The sequence below is a fragment of the Oryctolagus cuniculus genome, chromosome 3 (assembly GCF_964237555.1).
Source record: "Oryctolagus cuniculus chromosome 3, mOryCun1.1, whole genome shotgun sequence".
In the NCBI taxonomy this organism is placed as follows: Eukaryota; Metazoa; Chordata; class Mammalia; order Lagomorpha; family Leporidae; genus Oryctolagus; species Oryctolagus cuniculus.
The window spans coordinates 61,016,562-61,036,582 of record NC_091434.1 but is presented as its reverse complement, the minus strand read 5'-3'; the positions used below and the strand labels follow the sequence as shown (position 1 = coordinate 61,036,582).

Here is a 20,021-nt window from a genome sequence, read left to right as displayed (position 1 = left end):
TGTTGGGAATGCCATAAAAGTGACATGCCTTTCTCTCAATGCGTTGTATTAGGAGGCACATAATATCAATTTGCTTGTTCATTAATTCAGTAGGAATCAGTTACATACAGTCAAGCAGTGAATTTCAATCAGATCTTTAATTCTTTCTAGATATTTAATTCTTCATAATTTCTCTGTAGCATAATGTAAATCTGCAGGTCCAATGCTATATCAGAGAGGAATTACAAGAAACATTATTCTACTATTAGTAAAATGGAGACACTATTGCCTTTTTATTATCAGATGTACTTCAATTATTTTCTTGCTCTCAAGTCTGTTATAAATTTACACAGAGAACTATATTGGAACTATCACTATCACTATGCATTATAAAGTTTTAGAGAGTGAGTGTGCAGAGAATGTAGTCTGCTAACCTTTTGTGATTTATCTCTGGCACTTGCAGAATAAATCTGTTCAGTTACTGGTATCAAGCAACATTTCTTTTCTTTTCTTTTTTTTTTTTTATTTGACAGATAGAGTTAGACAGTGAGAGAGAGAGAAAGGTCTTCCTTCTGTTGGTTCATTTCCCAAATGGCTGCTACGGCCTGAGCTACGCTGATTCGAAGCCAGGAGCCAGGTTCTTCCTCCTGGCTTCCCATGTGGAGCCTCTCCACAGCAGAGAGCTGCACTGGAAGAGGAGCAACCAGGACTAGAACCCAGCGCCCATATGGGATGCCGGCGCCGCAGGTGGAGGATTAACTTAGTGTGCCACGGCGCTGGCCCCTCAAGCAACATTTCTTTAATCTAATGGTGATATGACTGACATTGCTGTTTTGCATTGAGATTTTAGAATATAAACATGGAAACATTTTTGAAGATCTACTGTGGTTAGGCCTATTTATGTTTTTCCTTATTATGTTGTGATTCATGAATATGTATGAGGAATATTCAAAAAGCTCACAGAAAATGGCTACTATGAAAAAACCATATAAAAAAGAAAAACTGTGGATTTCAAAAAAAAAAACTGGAACAAAATAAGCTTATCTTCAAAATATTTACTTGTTTATTTTTATTTATTTATTTATATGTCAGAATGAGAGGGAGAGAGACAGAGAGAGAGAGATCATCCATTTGGTTCACCACCCCAATGTTCCCAACGGCCAGGGCTGGGCCAAGCCAAAACCAGGAGGCTGGAACTCCACATGGGTCTTGAGGGTGGCAGGGACTCATGTTTTTGAGCCACAGCCTACTCTTTCCCAGGATGTGCAACAGCAGAGTAGCTGGGACTTGAACCAGGTGCTCTGGTATGGGATGCAGATGCTCCAAGCAGTGGCTTAACCTGCTGCACCACAATGGTCACTCCAGTAAGTTTACCTTTTAACTTCCTCTCTATGAACTTGCAGTATCCTCATAGAGTTTATTATCCCTCTCTTTTATTCTGACAAGAGAACTGAGATTCAAAGACACAGTCTTTGTTAAGATGACATAACCTGTAAATGAATAAGGAAGTATCCAAACTCAAGAATTTCTGTCTCCAATGTCTCTCTTAACTTTCTATCTTTATAATTGGCCTAATTAAAAATATTAAGATATCTATAAATTACCTCTGGGAACAATACATTTTTAAAAGATTTGTTTATTTATTTGAAAGCCAGAGTGACAGAAAGAGAGGGAGGGACACAGACAGAAAGGCAAATTTTATCCACTGGTTCACTCCCCCAAGCAGCTACAACATTTTTTGAGGCTGGGCCAGGCTGATGCTGGGAACTCCATACTGATCTCCCAGATAGGTGGCAGAGACCTAAGCACTTTGGTCTGTCTTCCTCTGCTTTCCCAGGCTCCTTAGCAGGGAGCTGTTTCAGAAGCAGAACAGTAGGGACTCCAACTGGCACTCTGATGTGACTTATTCCACTGTACCATGATGCTGGGCCCAGAATATATATATATATATATATATATTTTTTTTTTTTGCTATACTGATTTCACTGTAGTGACTTGTAATTGGCCCTTTAGATTTGCCGATACGAAGACATTTTCTCTTAATAAAGACATCTCCATAAAAATTGAGCTAATTTCTTAGTGGTTAATCTGTTCACATTTTCCTCTATTCTTTATATCAAAGCACGAACCTCCTGGTGTGAAAGATGCCAAATAACGGATTAATGATGAAAACCTGGAAGCAGAAGCTGAGCCAAGAATCTCCAGAAACCAAAATGTGAGTTAAGAAAAATTATGTTGAAATTAGCAAGGCCTGCCTTCCTTCCTTCCTTTCTTTTTTTTCCCCTAGGAAATAAAAGGTCTGGGAATGCGTCTGTGTGGAAAGGCATGGTGGAAGTAGATTCATTTTAAGACTTTGTTACTCCTAGTACTACAGTTAATTTTGGAAATTCTACTGCATATCATAACACACTTAAGTGTACCCACATGCCACATTAAATGCATTATCTGTGTAATGAACAGGATGTAAATGTTTTTTATACCTTTGTTTTTGGAATTATTTAATTTGTGTCTAGCTCTAATTTCTAAAGAATCATTGTGATTCCTGGGGAATTATTTTCAAATAAGACAACTTAACTAACCTATGGCTCTCTCCCCAAGGCAGTGAAATGATTATTAGTATGAAACTTAATGATTAATAAAATAAACAGTATTCCTTTTATAGGCATTAGTTTTGTTTTGTGTTTTAAGCTAATAACTTCTGCTTTTTTTTCTTTTTTTTTAACTTCTGCTTTTAAAATAGAACAATGATCTTTAAAAGCAGCTTTACTGAGATAACATTCATGTACCACATACCATACAACTTAATCACTTAAATTATACAATGTAATGGTTTTAGTGAATTCAAAGTTATATATGACCATCATAACAGTGAAGTTCAGAACGTTTTCAACACATTAGAAAGAAATCCCATGTGCTTAAACTATTATCCCTCCCAGCCCTACAACTTCTCCGGTCCTAAACAACCACTAATTTACTTTCTGTCTTGATAGATATTTCTAGATATTTCATTTCAATAGAATAATATAGCATGTGGTCTTTTGTCCCTTTGTTTCACTAAGCATAATGTGTTCATGATTCATTCATATTGTAGCATGTATCAGTAATTCTTATTATGGTTCATTGAATGAGTATATCACATTTTGTGGTTTTCCATTCATCAGTTGATGGACGTTTGGGTTGTTTCTTCCTTTTGATTATTGTGAAAAGTGCTGCAATAAATATATGTGGGAAACCTCTTAAATACCCATCTCCATTTTTTTTTTTCTTTTGAGAGAGCTCTCATCCACTGTTTCACTCCCTAAAGACCCACTGAGGGCTGAAGCTGGGAGCTGGGAGCTCAGTCCAGGTCTGCCTTGTGGGTGGCAGGAAACCAGTTCCTTGAGCCATCACTGCTACCTCCCACGATCCATTACCAGGAGTCTGGAGTTAGGAGCCAGAACCAGATATTAAAACCCAGGCACTCAAATGGCCACAACAGCTGGAGCGGGGCCAATCTGAAACCAGGAGCCAAAAGCTTCTTCTGGGTCTCCCATGAGAGTACAGGGACCCAAGCATGTGGGCTATCTTCCACCACTTTCCCAGAGAGCTGGATCAGAAGAGGAGCAGCTGAGACATGAACTGGAGCCCATATGGAGTGCTGGTGCTGCAGGCAAAGGCTTAATCTACTGTGCCACGACGCCAACCTGTCTAGACTCTTTCCTAAAGTGACTACACAGTTTTACCTTCTTACTAGCAGTGTATCAGGGTTCTGATTTTACCACATCTTTGCACCACTTGCTCTGTTTGGGTTTTGTTTTGAACCTCCTAGTGGGTGTAAGGTGATATCTCATTTTGGTTTTGATTTGCATTTCTCTGATGATTAATGTTGTTGAGTAGCCTTTCAAGTACTTATTGGTCATTTAGACATCTTCCTTGGAGAAATTCTGTTTAGATCTTTTGCCCATTTTAAATTGTTTTCTATTTTTATTCAGTTGTAAATGTTCTTTGTATATTTGGTATTTTAAGTCCCTCATCAGATATATGGTTTGTAAATATTTTTTCCCATTCTGTGGGTTATCCTTTCATTTTCTCAAGTATATATTTTAAAACATGAAAGTTTCTAATTATGAGTCTACTTTATTTTTCCTTTTGTTGCTTATGCTGTTGATGTCTTATCCAAGAATCATTTGCTACATTGAAGCTCACAGAGTTACTCTTTGAGTTCTTCTAATTATTTTATGGTGTTAGTGGTTATACTTAGTTCTTCGATCCATTTTGAGTTATTTTTGTATATAACATAAAGAAAGGATTTAGCATCATTCTTTCGTAAATGACTGTCCAGTAAACTCAGCATCATCTGTTGAAAAGAGTAAACGTTAAATGATCTTGGCACCCTTGATGAAAATTAGTTGACTTTGGCCGGCGCCGCGGCTCACTAGGCTAATCCTCCACCTTGCGGCGCCGGCACACCAGGTTCTAGTCCCGGTCGGGGCGCCGGATTCTGTCCCGGTTGCCCTTCTTCCAGGCCAGCTCTCTGCTGTGGCCAGGGAGTGCAGTGGAGGATGGCCCAAGTACATGGGCCCTGCACCCCATGGGAGACCAGGAGAAGCACCTGGCTCCTGCCATCGGATCAGCGCGGTGCGCCGGCCGCAGCGTGCCAGCCGTGGCGGCCATTAGAGGGTGAACCAACGGCAAAGGAAGACCTTTCTCTCTGTCTCTTTCTCTCACTGTCCACTCTGCCTGTCAAAAAAAAAAAAAAAATTAGTTGACTGTAGAGAGATAATTTTATCTATGGACTCTCAATTCTGTTCCATTTATCTATGTCTATCCTTTTGTCAGTGCAATACAGTGTTACCCACCACTGCTTGGTAAGAAGTTTTGAAATCAGGAAGTATGAGTCCTGGTTTGTTCCTCTTTTTCAGTATTTTTTGGTCTATGTTGGATTTAATAAAATTTAATACAAATTTCAGAGTCAGTTTGTCAGTTTCTATGAGAGGTCAGTTGGGATTCTTGCAGGGACTGTGCTGAAAATCTATAGATCAATTTTGGGAGTATTATCATAATAATACTGAATCCTCAAATCCATGGCCAGTCTTTTCCCATTTATTTAGATCTCCTTTAATTCCTTTCTGCAGTGTTTTATAATTTTTATAGTGATGCTTTGACTTCTTTTGAAAATTTATTCCTAAATATTTTATTATTTTTGATGTTATTTATAAATGTAATTATTTTATTATTTTCATTTTTGTATTGTTCATTGGTAGTGTACAGAAATACTATTGATTTTTGTATGTTGACTTGATATCCTGAAACATTTACGAACTAGTTTATGAATTCAAATAATTTTTTAGTGGATTCCTTAGTACTACTGATACATGGCATCATGTCATCTGTCAATAGAGATTTACATGTTTTTTTCTAGTCTAGATTTCTATTATTTATTTTTCTTAACTGAATGCCCTTGCTCAATCTCCATTACAGTGTTGTGTAGAAGTGGTGACAGTGGACATTTATGCATTGCTCATAATTGTCATAAAATAAAAATACTTATGAGGGTATCTCAAAAAACTTATGAGAAAATGGAATAAAAAGATAACATGTATTTTCTAACAACTTTTTGAAGATGCCTTGCATATGTTTTAATCTCTGACTCTAGTTCTCAACATAGAGCTCCTTGGACCTTGGTACTTTCTTGAATGAAAAGAGCACACTATAAGTTAAATGATAGTGTCTCCTGAAAAATCATGTTGAAATGTAATCCACTATGCAACAATATTAAGCAGTGTGGACCTTGAAGCCTTCATGAATGGAATTAGCACCTTTATAAAAATGATTGAGGTTGAAGGGTATATTTTCTTGCCCTTTTTATAAAAGATTTATTTATTTATTTATTTGAAAGATGGAGAGGGAGGAGAGACATATCTTCCATCTGCTGGTTCACTCCCCACATAACAGCAGCAGTCAGGGCTGTGTCAGGCTAAAGCCAAGGGCCAAGAACTCCATCCAGATCTCCCACACTGGGGGCAAGGCCAAGCACTTGGGCTATCCTCCACTGCCTCCCCACTTGCATTAGCAGGAAGCTGGATCAGAATCCAAACAGCTGGGACTTGAACTGGCAAACTGATATGGGGTGCTGGCATTGCAAGCATAGCTTAACCTGCTGCCTCCCAACACTGGCCCCACCCTGGTACTTTTACATCATCTAAGGACACATCGTTTATCCTCTTGTTGCCTTCTGTCTCCTCCACCCTTTCTTATCCTTCCATTTTCTGTCACATGAGGCTGCAGCAAGAAGACTCTCAATGGGCACTTAATGCTGTTGTCTTCATCTTGGACTTCCCAGTCTCCAGAACTCAGAGAAATAAATTTTTGTTCATTATAAATTATGAAGTCAGTGGTATTCTGTTCTAGTGGCACAAATGGACTAGATCTCCAACAGTGTGCCAAAAGAGAGGGAAAAGTATAGAACATAACATATAGAAAATTTTTTTTAAAGATTTTATCTATTTATTTGAGAGGTAGAGTTACAGACAGTGAGAGGGAGAGATAGAAAGGTCTTCCATCAGCTGATTCACTCCCCATAAGGCTACAATGGCGGGAGCTGCATCAATCCGAAGCCAGGAGCCAGGAGCTTCTTCCAGGTCTCCCATGTGGGGGCAGGGGCCCAAGAACTTAGGCCATCTTCCATTGCTTTCCCAGGCCATAGCAGAGAGCTCGATTGGAAGATGGGCAGCTGAGACTAGAACCGGAGCCCATATGGGATGCCGGCGCCGCAGGCAGAGGATTAACTCACTGTGCCACAGTGCCGGCCCCATCACTGTGTACTCTTAACATGGCACTGTGCCTTGATATTTGATAGAATCTTTGCTTCAGGCAAAGAAATAGGGGTACTGCAGAAGATTGCTTGGTCATTGACTTGACAAAGGGTCTTATGGAAAACTATCATGAATTTTATGAATTTGTTTTAAATGTGTTAGTGTTTAATAATAGAATCACTGGATAACAATGCATAACACACTTTAATTTTTTAGTAATAAACAATTTTTGAGCTCCAAAGAATCTAGTAAGAGTAGAATATATGACAAGTTAAATCTTGAATTAGATTACATTGGGCCAGTCAGAGGCAGACATTTGCAGGAGTCCGAAGCCCACTAGAAGACAGGAATAGAGGCTTGAGTGCTGAGGATCTTCACAAAGATCCACAGTACAGTCTGCAATGCTTGGGAATCCAAAGAAAACTTTTGCTTATTCATAAATTTGCCTACAGCTAACTCTTCCCTGTTGACATCAACCTTGGGCATCACTAATTTCTTGATTTTAAGACACATAAAAGTCAAATGTTATATTAGCTAATTAATTTTTAAATGACACCATTTATTACTTTGGGACACATTTTCAGATTGCATCATGCATGAAAACAAGCAATGGTAAGCATTTATCACTTTTAATGGTCCAAATGAATGCACCATGTACTACCCATACTGTTTCCCAGGGTTATTCCGTCATTAGGAATACAGGGATTCTAAGAACATTCACTCGGGTGAGTTTCTCATAGGGCTTTCTGTTGTGAAATGAGTCTTTAGAAATTCAGCAATCTCTGGAGATACTTTTAACACCTCAACTGTAGTAATAATTCTATGAGGCAGTGTTATTTTAGGGACTCTAAGTGCCTTCAGAATAAAAATAGAGGTGACATATATCATAAGAGGTAACAAGTAACATCCAAAACTCTGTTTCTGAAGCCCCAAAGGCTCTTAGAACAGGTTGTCCAATATCTTGGGGGACAAAGAATTAAAGACCCAGATTCTGAATATTGTTCCCAGAATCCCAGCCTACAGGAAGATGGATGGAGTTAAAGATCACCACAGGAAACGTATATGGAAACATGGTGTTGTACATGTGTTGGAAGGAAAAAGAAAGGCTGTGGTGGAATGAGAAGGCCATGCCCAGATGGCTGCTGGCAAGCCAGCGTCAGTTACTCAGGAATGGCTTTGAAATGCACCTGGCAACAGAGCCTGCCTGGCAACAGGATATGATTGGATGGTTTTGGAAACCACATGGCAAACAGAGCCTGCCTGGCAACTGGCTGTGATTGGTTAGGGTATAAATCGCCCCTTCACTGGATTGGCTGTCTTGGCTATTGAAGCTGCTGTACCAACTGAAATAAACGAGTCTGCGGTCTGCTCACCTCTGGCCCGCTTTCACCGACTCCCTGGGTCTGTGTGGTGACTCTGCACCTCTTGCCCCCACCACGCTCCTCCTCTCAGGAACGAATCCTCTCAGAAGAAATCAACAGCAACAAAAGGCGAGAAGGAAGGACAAACCAATTCCAGATTTTGCTTGATTTCAAAGCTTGAACAGTGTTATTGAATAAGTTAGAGCCAAATGTTTGATCTCAAAACAGCAAATGTTCTTGAAGTCACTTGGAGCAGTGCATTAGCATCAAGAACAGGGCACATGGGCTCCTCAACTGCTGCAGCCTCTGAATGCTGCGTTCTTGTTATCCAGAGCTGAGTGCTCAGGGAGTCTTTGCGCATCACATGCAGGTCTAGGGTGGACTTCGTGCTGAGCACTCTTCCATTTCCCACTGCCAGGCTCATTTCAGTCCATCATCCCTGTTTGGTTTCTCTTGAATTTTTTTCCAGGGGATGAAAAAAACAAAACAAAACCTGATGCCTCTAACTTGATATCTATTCTCTTTGTTTCTCTTTGTTAAGGTCAAATGCAGCAGGGGAACTCTGATCCCTTTTAAAAGTCATACACCTTCTCCTCTCTCAACCCTGTCTTCCCTCTGTGTCATCCCGAAGTGCTGAAGATAAATTTGAATGGTGGAGGATCCTACTTCAACATTGACCCATGGAGGGTCTTCTCCTTTTAGATTTGGAGTGAGATCAATAGAGGGCTCTGGAAGGTCAGTGTCTCTATTGATAGAAACTGTGGGAGGAGGAAGTTCTTTCCAAAAATAACAAAGCAGCAACAAGTGGGGGATACATATTTTCCCATTCTGTGGTGTCAGTAAGTTAGAGTATTCTTGTGATTTACAGATGACAGAACTGAGTCTCAAGGAGGTTGAGAAACTTGCCTGAGGTCTCAAAGTGACACAACTTGAGCTTGTTGGCTGGATTATAGCTCCTTTCAAGAGTATCTGACTACTGCTTACCATTTTATTATTTTATGTTTTGTACTTTAAAAAATGCTGTAACCAAGGGAATTTCCTCACTTTCATGTGTGAAGTTAGTCTGATTCAAGTCAGAGGAATGAAGTCTTGAGAAAATTTTCCAATAGAGAAAGAAGAGAGAAAAGAGAAGAAAAATGATATATTCAATATTATATATCAAAGATTTATTTACAATCAAGAATCATTAGAAGCCACATGCTTATTTTATTGAATATAGATTCAATATAAAGGTCTGTAGGAACTTACTGAAAGAAAGCTATTGTCTGTCACTGGACTGGAAAATAGCTTTAATATAAAGAGTAGGTGTCTTTGTGTAATATTTCCCTTGCTCTTTTATTTGTCAAATATACCTAAATAAAACCTTTCTAGTAAATGGCTTGCATAGAGTAGAGTATAACAAGTAATGATGCCAGAACACCCCCCACGAAGAGTTCAGGAAGGCTGCATATGCAGTTTGCCTCTCTTCTTTTCTACAACCCTCTTGTTTCTGAATTCTCTTCCAGAGGGGTAGAACCAATTATAAGTTCTCATGTATGGTGTATATGCATACCAGGTTCTTCACTTCTTGACAATACTGGGTACTATTAATCTATTCAAATTTGATATTGTAATATGGTAAAATAAAATCCCATTTTGTTTTTCAGTTTCCTAATTAATGAGATTGACTTCACTTTCTTAAAATATTAATAATCACCTATAAGTGGTTGAATGCATATACTATGACAATTATGTGCTAAATTCCTTTTGTGGATTTTCTCCTGTACGCTGATAGCATTCCTAGGCAATAGGCTATCTCATTGTCTTCATTCTATAGATAAAACTAAGGCATGGAGTCGTCAGTGATTTGTCCAAGATCACACAGCTAGAAAGTGACTGCCTGGATTTGAATGTAGACAGTCTTAGAGTTCCTTGCTCTTAAGACCTGTGAATTATGCTACCTTTCCCCTTGTGCCTAATATCCACTTGATTTCTTCTTCTGTGAATGACCTATTCTTATTTTTTGTTCTTTAGAGTATTTAGATAGCACCTTGATGCAATTTTATTACTTGAATCTGATTAATGCTTTTTGATTGTGTCTTCAATACCTTGGATTTATAGCAGAACAACAGACTGATTTATAGATCATGAAATGATTTTTAGTAAATTTTAGAAATTCTCAGGCTCATTTATACAATTAATTAGGTAATGAACTATTAAGAAATATTTTATATATTTTATATTTTGATGGTGGAGAGACTTCTGGATCTTCATTCTCAATTTTCCTAATGTGTTAAAATGAATATTTAGTAGTTAGGCCCACTTAAAATATTCTTAAACACTTCTAAAAAACAACCTATAATTTTGTTTTTTTCCAAGAGGATGTAGTTGCTAAGAATATGTTAATCTTGGAGAATGTTGCATAATTTTGGCTGGCAGAAACTATTTTTACTAATCAAGTTAAAAATTGCTAAGAGAAGTTTCCAAGCAAAATTCTCAATTTAAGATGTTGACTTCCTTTTTCTTGTTGACATAAGAAAGGTCATTGCTTCCAGTTAATACGATCTGGTTAGTTCTACATAAGTGAATGCTACAGATCACTCCAGCTCTCCTTTTCTCTTCACTTTCTTGGATTGATTTTTTTCATTGGTTAATAGAATTTTTGTCTTTCAGTTACTTTAATTGTTTAAGAATTGGTTTTTAAAATTGTATAGAAAAATTCCCAGTCAGAATATACACACACATATACAAGGACACACACATGTGCATGCACAACCTTGTATTTAAAGCCAAATGAATATTTAAAATGTTATTTTTGGAGTTTAGAATTATTACGCATGCTATGAAATTGGAAAGAAGTAGGAGGAAACCATTGCTAAAGTAGTGGTTGATCATGAACATTACTTTGGAAATGCTTAGTCAATATCAGAGCTCTGGTGCTTATAAAGTCTTCACTAGGAATATGGGTGAAAGACCACAAAATACTTGCTTGACTGACATTGGCTAACTGAACTTTGGCCCAGGCTAACGGACCTCATTCATCAGAGTGGCTACTTAGAGAAACTCTCACAGGCTTATGTTTCTGCCTTACTTTTGTGTACTCTGGTCTAGGATATTCTCTCTCCTGTGTCTTACCTTTCCTTTGCTTAAAATTGTTATCTCCTTTGTTCATTATCGTGCAGCTTTTAAATGTAGGTTCTATGGAGAGACAGGAGAGAGATGAAAGAGAAGTGGGGGATGAGTAAACCTTTAAGCTGCCGAGGCAATGGCTTCCTTTCCTGCCCTTGTCTTCTCTCATCCTTGGGGTAGTCTTGGAGTATTTCCCTTCACCTCTCTGTAGCTATCCCCTTTTCCCACTCAGCTTCCTACCTAGAGACTATGACTAACGGGAGCTTCTGAAATGCTTGGTGATTCTTCTGAATACGAAGCAGATTTCACTGTAAAAGCTTTCATTATCACCTATGTAATCATTATCTTTGCGTCTAGAGGTGAAACAGTAGAATGGGAATTTGGAAAAAAAAAAGCCTAGGTATGTGTAAGCCATCTTGTAAATTACATTTTATGATTAATTAATAAAAATAAGAAAAATCACAAAAATGCTCCATGCTTGCAATAAAACTAGAATAAGGAAATAATTGTTGGATTACTTATTTTGTCATTTAGCCAAAGAAAAGCCCTAGATAGAAGCAAAATGTGGCATTGAAAGGAGAAGTAGCTTGGTCAATTCTTGAGGCTTTCCAAAGAGAAGAGAGAAGTGACAGGGCACTTGCCAAGATTATGGCCTTTTAAAATTAGCATTCCCAGGAGCCCCTAGCTCCAGTTTCTAAGATCCTCATCAAGTCACTGTCTGCTGAGCCCTTCGTTGGCCCGTGAGAACTGCATCTGCAACTTGGATCTGGGGATGGCAGAAGAAGGTCACAGGGACCACACTGATGAATGGTGGCTGGTTTTACTGTGTTGCTGTGTGTCATTTGGACAACATGATGCTTATTTATTCTTTTTTAGCATATGAAAGATTTTAGATATAGATATATAACCCTGTTCCCACTGTGCTCTGTTACCAAATGAATATCCAGCAGCTTCAGTTACTTAACGTTGTCTGCCTAATCCTGAAGACATTTACGATCTTGACTATAATTCCATAGTTAGAAATGGAGAATGGAAAGTGTTTTTACTGCCTCCTGGGCTTAGGTATGGTGAAGACTTTTACGGTTGTATCTTGGGGAAAACAAGGGAGGGCTACTCTGATTTCCCACAAGTGTTTTGTTTGCTTTCATTTTGGTTTTATTTTCATTTTGTCTTATTAAAACATCATTCCTAAAAAAAAAAATCATTCCTAAAGCTACCTCCATGGACCACTTTCTCCACCATAGTCTGCCTCCTTTCACACACAAGCTACTATTTCAGTGTTCATGCTGAAATGCTGAATGCAATTCCTTCTATCGGAAATTATCGACAACAAAAAATACAACAATACAGATTCTGAGACATCTACACATGTATCGACCTTCATAGATTTTTTTTCCTCCAGCAAAAAATAGTTCAACTGACAAGATAAGGATGAACCTAGAAGACTTCATACGTAGTAAAATAAATCAGACACAGAAAGATAAAATACTCCATGATTTCACTTACATATGGAATTTTAAGAAGTTGAACTTTAGAAGTAGAAACAGAGAATAGAATAGTGGTTACTAGATGCCAGAGGGGAGGGAAATGGGGAGACTTTGTTCAAAGTATAGAGGCTTTCACTTATAAGATAAGCAGGTTTTGGAGATCTAATGTATAGCATGGGGCTATAGTTAACAACAATACGTTGTACACTTGAAATTTGCTAAGAGAAGAGATCAGACTATTATATAATTTTTATTGGGAATATAAATTAAATTAGTACTGCCACTATGGAAAACAGAATAGATACTTAAAAAACGAAAGCTAGAACTGCCATATGATACACCAATCCTATTATTAGTTATATATATTTATATATATATATATCCAAAACAAATTAAATCATTATATCAAAGAGAACCTGTCATGTTTATGGCAATACTGCTCACAGTCACCAAGATATGGAATCAACTAAGGTGTTGGTCCAGAGATGAATGGATAAAGAAAGATGACATACATACATAATAGAATACTCTTTGGTCATAAAATGGGTGAAATCATGACATTTGCAATGAAATGGTTGGAAGTGGAGGACAGTTAAGTTATTCCAGATACAGAAAGACAAATACTACATTTCTGTTTCTTAGGTAGAAGCTTAGAAAAGTGGATCTGAACATGGAATAGTGAATATTAGAGTTTGGGAAGAGGGTGAGGGGAGATAGTGAGGGATTGGTTGATGGATACCAAATCAGATTAGATAGAAGGAATACTTTCCCAGGTCACACAACATGGTGAACCTCATACTTCTTTGAGGTAAGTATAGTTCACAATAACCTATTATATATTTTCTGAGCAAATAGAAGAGAGGAGCTGAAAGCCATAAATTATAGAGCAATGACAAGGAAAAGGAAACATTATTCCCTGATTTGACCAGTTCACATTTACTAAATTGTCACTCTGTGCCTGAAAATAAGTACAACTATTGTTAATTAAAAAATTTTAAAAGACAAAAATTTACTGAGAGTTTATCTTAAGTGTTCTCACCACACACAAAATAGTGGTAACTATGTGAGTTGATGGATATGTTAGCTTGATGTGATAATCAAAACAGCATATTGTTTCTTAAATATGTACAATTTTTATTTGTCAATTATATTTTAATACAGCAGGGGAAAATCAATTTCTTTTTTTAATAGAAAATTTTTATTTAATAAATATAAATTTCAAAAGTACAACTTTTGGATTATAACGGTTCTTCCCCCCATAATCACCCTCCTACCCACAAACTATCCCATCTCCTACTCCCTCTCCCATTCCATTCTTCATTAAGATTCATTTTTAATTAGATTTATATACAGAAGATCAACTCTATACTGAGTAAAGATTTCAACAGTTTGCACCCACACAGACACATAAAGTATAAAGTACTGTTTGAAGAGTAGTTTTACTGTTAATTCTCATAGTACAACACATTAAGGGCAGAGGTCCTACATGGGGAGCAAGCGCACAGTGACTCCAGTTGTTAAATCAACCAATTTCTTATTTGAGGTGAAAATGAATTAATTGAGGAAATAGAGTGATTTGTTGTAGCCGCAAATAATATCTGATAGATTTCAGTAACAACTGAGACATGAGCTGACAGAAGAGTTTAGTTTCTGAAGATTATCAACTCTTGGTGAGAATGACTGTTCAAACAAGGAAATTAGTTTGCATTTGTTTACCTCTTTCCATGTCAACTGGGATTAAGTTTGGCATTTTCTCCCTTTAACTATGATAGCTTTAAACAGAAAAAGCAAAGCAAAGAAACAATAAAACTTGTGGTAGAGAATATCCTTGGAAGTTGATACCATCCACTGACATCCTGTGCAATTTGAAGGAAATGTTTTAATTGGGTGAAAAATCAATTTACTATGCATTAAGAAACTGTTTCAGATATTGTATCATTAAGTAATAGCAGTTACTGATTTTTCTTAACCACAGTGGGAAATATGAAGAAGAAATTGGAGTACAGGGGACATTGCTCAGTGATTTGGTTGACCTGTACAACCTGCTGTGGAGTTGGAAAAATTCTGTTTAGCTCATCTTTACCGTTCTTTTAGGGATTTCAGAGGCCCTCATCAGTAGGAAGAAGGAAGAAGTTATAAATAGGACAAACTAGAACAGGAAAAAAGGACTTCTTTTTTGGATGATGAACCTCAGACTTCTTTGAGGTAATAATTCTTGGAGACTTCGATGAACATATGATAAAAACTAAACATACATAAAATTAATGTTGGGAGTTCATAGATTGCTGAGAATCATCCATGGACCATCAAATATTCTGAGGACCTAGCAAGTTGGGTGATCAGCAATCTTACACCCAGCCACACTTTGGCTCAATAGTAGTCAAGACCGGAAGGTAGTAGACAACAGCCAGAATGTAGGCTGTGCTGGGGTCAGTGCTGTGCCATAGCAGGTTAAACCTCTGCCTGTGGCACCAGCATCCCATATGGGCGCTGGTTCCTGTCCCAACTGCTCTACTTCTGATCCAGCATCCCTACTGATGCCTTGGGAAGACAGTGGAAGATGGCTCAAGTGCTTGGGCCCTTACATCCACATGGGAGCCTGGATGAAGCTCCTGGCTCCTGGCTTCAGAGTGGTCCAGGTCTTGCCATTGCGGCCATTTGGGGAGTGAACCAGAGGTTGGAAGACCTCTCTTTCTGTCTCTCCCTCTGTCTGTAAAACTGAATCCAAGTTGGCATCCAGAAATAAAATGCATGAGAACCTTAAAGTCTTCTTCACATCTTAGATACATTCATCTATAGTCTCTGAAACTCTTTACCTACAGGTTTCAGTTCAGAAATTACTGAGACAAGTAGGACTGTGGTATGAAGAGCTCAAATAATCTCCCTGATGCTCTTAAATTTATTTTGTTCCTAAAAGTACAGTGTTTTGTAGGCATAAGCTATTAGTTGCAGTTGGCTCTCCAGGTAGTTCATAGTCTCCAGATCTCTGTGTTATCCTGGGCTAAAAGGATTGCCTCAATTTCTTTCTTAGTATTCTAGTCTACTATTTGAATTATCTTGTTTTTTGTTTTTGTTTGTTTGTTTTGACAGGCAGAGTGGACAGTGAGAGAGAGAGACAGAGATAAAGGTCTTCCTTTTGCCGTTGGTTCAACCTCCAATGGCCCCCGCGGCTGGCATGCTGTGGCCCGCGCACCATGCTGATCCGATGGCAGGAGCCAGGTACTTCTCCTGGTCTCCCATGGGGTGCAGGGCCCATGTACTTGGGCCATCCTCCACTGCACTCCCGGGCCACAGCAGAGAGCTGGCCTGGAAGAGGGGCAACCGGGACAGAACCCAGCGCCCCGACCGGGACTAGAACCCGGTGTGCCGGCGCCGCAAGGCAGAGGATTAGCCTAGTGAGCCGCAGTGCCGGCCACAGCCCCTTCTAATATGCTGCTTCCTTGCAGACTCTAAGTATCAAACTGATTCATAAGCATGGTCCTTTTTTTTTCTCATCCAAGTCAGTGATTAAGGCTATGCTTTAAGGAGAAAATATTTATTATTTGGTATCTCCACCCCCCCCCCCCCTTAATGGCTTGCATCATCAGACTCACCCCCCTGAGCACAATCTGACTCAGCGTGTCATCCCGCTTATCTACACTGCTGCATTTCAGCCCTGTTCAGTCATGCACTTAAGTTCAAGCAACATGCTGACAGTTTCCTGTTCATTTAAATAACATCTGTGAGATTTGCATGGATTAACATTCAGATGACTGAAATCTAGCTTTTGTTCCGATAAAGAGGTGAAGACTGGTTCATTTTAGCAATGGGCAGGCACTAGAGAAGATTCACATCTCTTTGTTGGACTAAATCATTGTCCATTAGTTTACCAAAGACTTTCCATCTAGTCTGCCAGGGTGCTGGTACGTTTATGAAGCAGACATCACTGCACATATAAATAATAGTATGTTACCTATTACTGGGAGGTCACACTCAATTGATTAAAAACCCCATTGTGAACTTCCTCTCCTCACTGTGCTGGTAGATCTATTTTTGAAATCTTTAGATATGCCCAAACTTGCCCTTACCATTGCTTACTTAATTCTTTAGGAGAGGAATGGGATACAAAAGGTTGTGGATGTTGGAATGACAATCATCTCTAAGAGATTGATTCTGGTCAATTAGGTCACTACTACATGTTCTATGACCTAAAGGAGAGTGAGTATGGTGGAGAAGATATGGTGGAGTGAAGGTGCACAACATAGGAGTGCCTAGAAATGTATTCTGTTGTGGGAGCTGCTGACATTTTCTACATGCTGAAATAGAGACAGCCTACACAGAGATGCCCTTCTGCACAGTCTTGACCTGAATCTGCTGAGAATGCTGGGAGGGGTTAGGGAATGTTTGACTACACACTTCAGTGACACTGTGCTACTGGGAACAGAACAATTCCTAAAAATATAAGCAGCATTCATATTTAGAGAAGAGAGTATGACATGGCACGTGTTTTGGCCATTCTGAAGACTTCAGAGGAATTTTCTTTGTTTAAGATGTTATAAAACACTCATGACCTTGGAGTACCCTTTCTTAGTGATCCAGTCTGATCTCTCTTCAATCTTAATTTTATGCTGGCATTGCCTTTGGTGAACAGGTGCCTTTAAATAAAGAAACATATGGTTTTAATGTGGCTTCATGAACTGGGAGTCATATTCCCACGGATAAAATTGTACTTCAAGCAAAGTGCAGGCTGTCTACCTCAGAGCATTTTAATCATTAACTGCAACTGAATACCTGGCCCTGTTGGTGGTAATTCGAAAGAAGAAACCCTTCCTTTTTAAGTACTATATTAATTATGAAAGCCAAAAATCCTAGTTATATTTAGAAAATAAATCTTTAATTTAAAAGAATAGGATGATCTTGTTTCATACCTTATTAGCATAGATAGAAATCAATATTTGTGTATTAGATTGATATACTGAACAGAATTAAGCTTTTAAACAGCTTGCCTTTGCTGAGCAGAGTGGAAGATCCTGTTGAGTAATACATATTTCACTTCCTTCCCTTTATAATGCTTCTCCCATGTGTTCCATGGAGAGGATCAGTGCCAGCTGTTGAGAGATGATGTGAACAACACTTTGCCTTTGCTTTCTTCCTTCTTTAAGTTGCAGGAACTGAAGAGGATGATTCTTGAGGGGGTAGTGTGGAGGCAGTAGAGAGGAATCACTCCTGGGTAGAATGGGTTGGGATCTTGGGAACAGCTCTGGCACCAAAATATGGCCCTGAACAAATCAAATTATGCACTGGGCATCTTCTCCATCATCTGTGTTATTAATGTATTGCTCTTTGGCCTCAAAGTGGTTTTTTTTTTTTCCAGCTTAAATTTGTGCCTGTAGATCTCCTTTTTGCCCCAAGGATTTTCATCTGAACTTTGGAAGCAAGCTTCATGCACAGAAGTTATACTTCACCTTCTCCGATGATTCTTTCCTGTTACACAATGCTATGTGGATCAAAATACTGCAATGTCTGAAATCCTGGAGTTAATTTTTTTCTCCTGATCTTTTTCCCCCTGCTAAAATGAGAGGTACACCTGTCTTAGGTCGCTTAGGAGACCTTTCAGAAGACTGAAATTTCTTTTGTTCTGAAAGTCTTCATTCAGTGAAACATATGAACAAACCCAGTGTTCCTACACATGTAATCCATTAATGAACCTTAGAGTCTGACTGTACTAAATTAATAAATTTTCAGCTTTATTGATTATCTTCCCTATTCTGCTTTAATGTTGCTGCTCTGGAGTTATTGACATGAAAACCAGAAAAGTTGCTTTCAGATTTTCACCTGGATGCATTAAGAACAAATCACATCACTTATTAGTCATGACAATACTTTGAACAATGCCTAGGATGTTGTAAATGTTGAATAAGTATAGTTATGATTCTTTTTCTGATTCTGAGGCTTTTACAAACTTTAATGCTTGGTCAGGCAAGTGTGCCATTATTTTGGTTTTCAAAAATTATTGGCATCATCACTGAATATTCTTACTGATGACCTTTAGATTACATTTATCAAGACCCAAAGGAGGAACAGAAGAATACTCCTGCCATTTTTATAGACTAGATTTTCTCACTGTTTAAATTACTGAGACAAATCAATACAAAACTTAGTGGTTTCAAAGAAGAAAAGTTGATTGTTTCACATAATTTTGTGGGTTGATTGGGCTCCGTTTTGCAGCTCTTCAGCTCCATCTAGTGAAGGCTGAGATTGCTCATGTGGTTGTATCCAACCAGGAGCTGTGTCAAAGCGGGGCTAGAGTCCAAGGATGTCTCTCACAGTTTTGGAGCCTTATTGCTCTCTGTTGCTAGAACATTGTTATAACTGATTTTGTTCCCCCAGAATTCATCACATGAAATCCCAACACCCAATGTGATAGTATTAGGAGACAGGACTTTTGAGATGAAATTAGGTTGGGCTCTTTTGGGTAGGATCAGTGCCTGTGAAAAGAGACAGCTGTGGCATAGTGGGTAAAGCTGCCACCTGCGGTGCTGGCATCCCATGTGGGCGCTGGTTCGAGTCCCGGCACTTCCACTTCCAATCCAGCTCTCTGCTAATGTGCTTGACAGGGCCCCTGCACCCACATGGGAGATCCAAAGAAGCTCTGAGCTCCTGGCTTCGGCCTGGCAGAGCCCTGGCTGTTGTGGCCATTTTGGGAAGTGAACCAGCAGATGGAAGGCTTCTCTGTCTCTGCCTTTGCCTCTCCTTCTCTGTAACTCTGACTTTCAAATAAATAAATAAAAATTAGAGAGAGAGAGAAAAAAAGAAGAGACAGAAGAGAGCTTTCTCGTTCTCTTTCCATCATGTAGGGATCCAACAAAAGACTCTGAAACATGGAAAAGTCCCCCATTAGAACCTAACCATACTTGCACCCTGATCTAGCTTCCCGACTTACAAGAAATAAATAACTGCTTTTATAGCAATCTCAGCTAAGAGAGATGCTTCAGTTCTTCCTCTTTTGGCCTTTTTCTCCAGCTAGATAACTTGAACTTCTTTCTAGCACAGCTGAGTGCAAAAGAAGATGTTACAGTTTTTTAAAGTGAGAACTCAGGCTGCACAGTGTGGTGTCTCCCACATTCTAGTGGTCAAATCAAGTCACACGTTTAGCCTACTGTTAGGGGGAGGAGAAACAAATTCTACCTGTTGATGGAAAGAAGAAAAACACATCCAGAGAAGAGAGAAGTTGAAGGTGGCTCTCTATGGAGACTGCCTACCATAGTCATGTGGGTTTGTATCCTAATGTCTGGTGATACGTTGGTATCACT

The 20,021-nt window shown here is 38.8% G+C and overlaps 1 long non-coding RNA gene across 1 annotated transcript in view; it reads left to right on the top strand.

The window, feature by feature from the left end:
* The window catches only part of LOC103348789 (uncharacterized), a 41,459-nt gene extending 25,699 nt beyond the window's left edge, over window positions 1-15,760 (top strand). Inside the window, exons 4-6 of the long non-coding RNA XR_011387215.1 lie at window positions 2,102-2,194; window positions 8,676-8,869; window positions 14,824-15,760. This is a non-coding gene — a long non-coding RNA (uncharacterized lncRNA). The remainder of the gene's footprint in view (window positions 1-2,101; window positions 2,195-8,675; window positions 8,870-14,823) is intronic.
* Window positions 15,761-20,021: the final 4,261 nt, after the last annotated feature.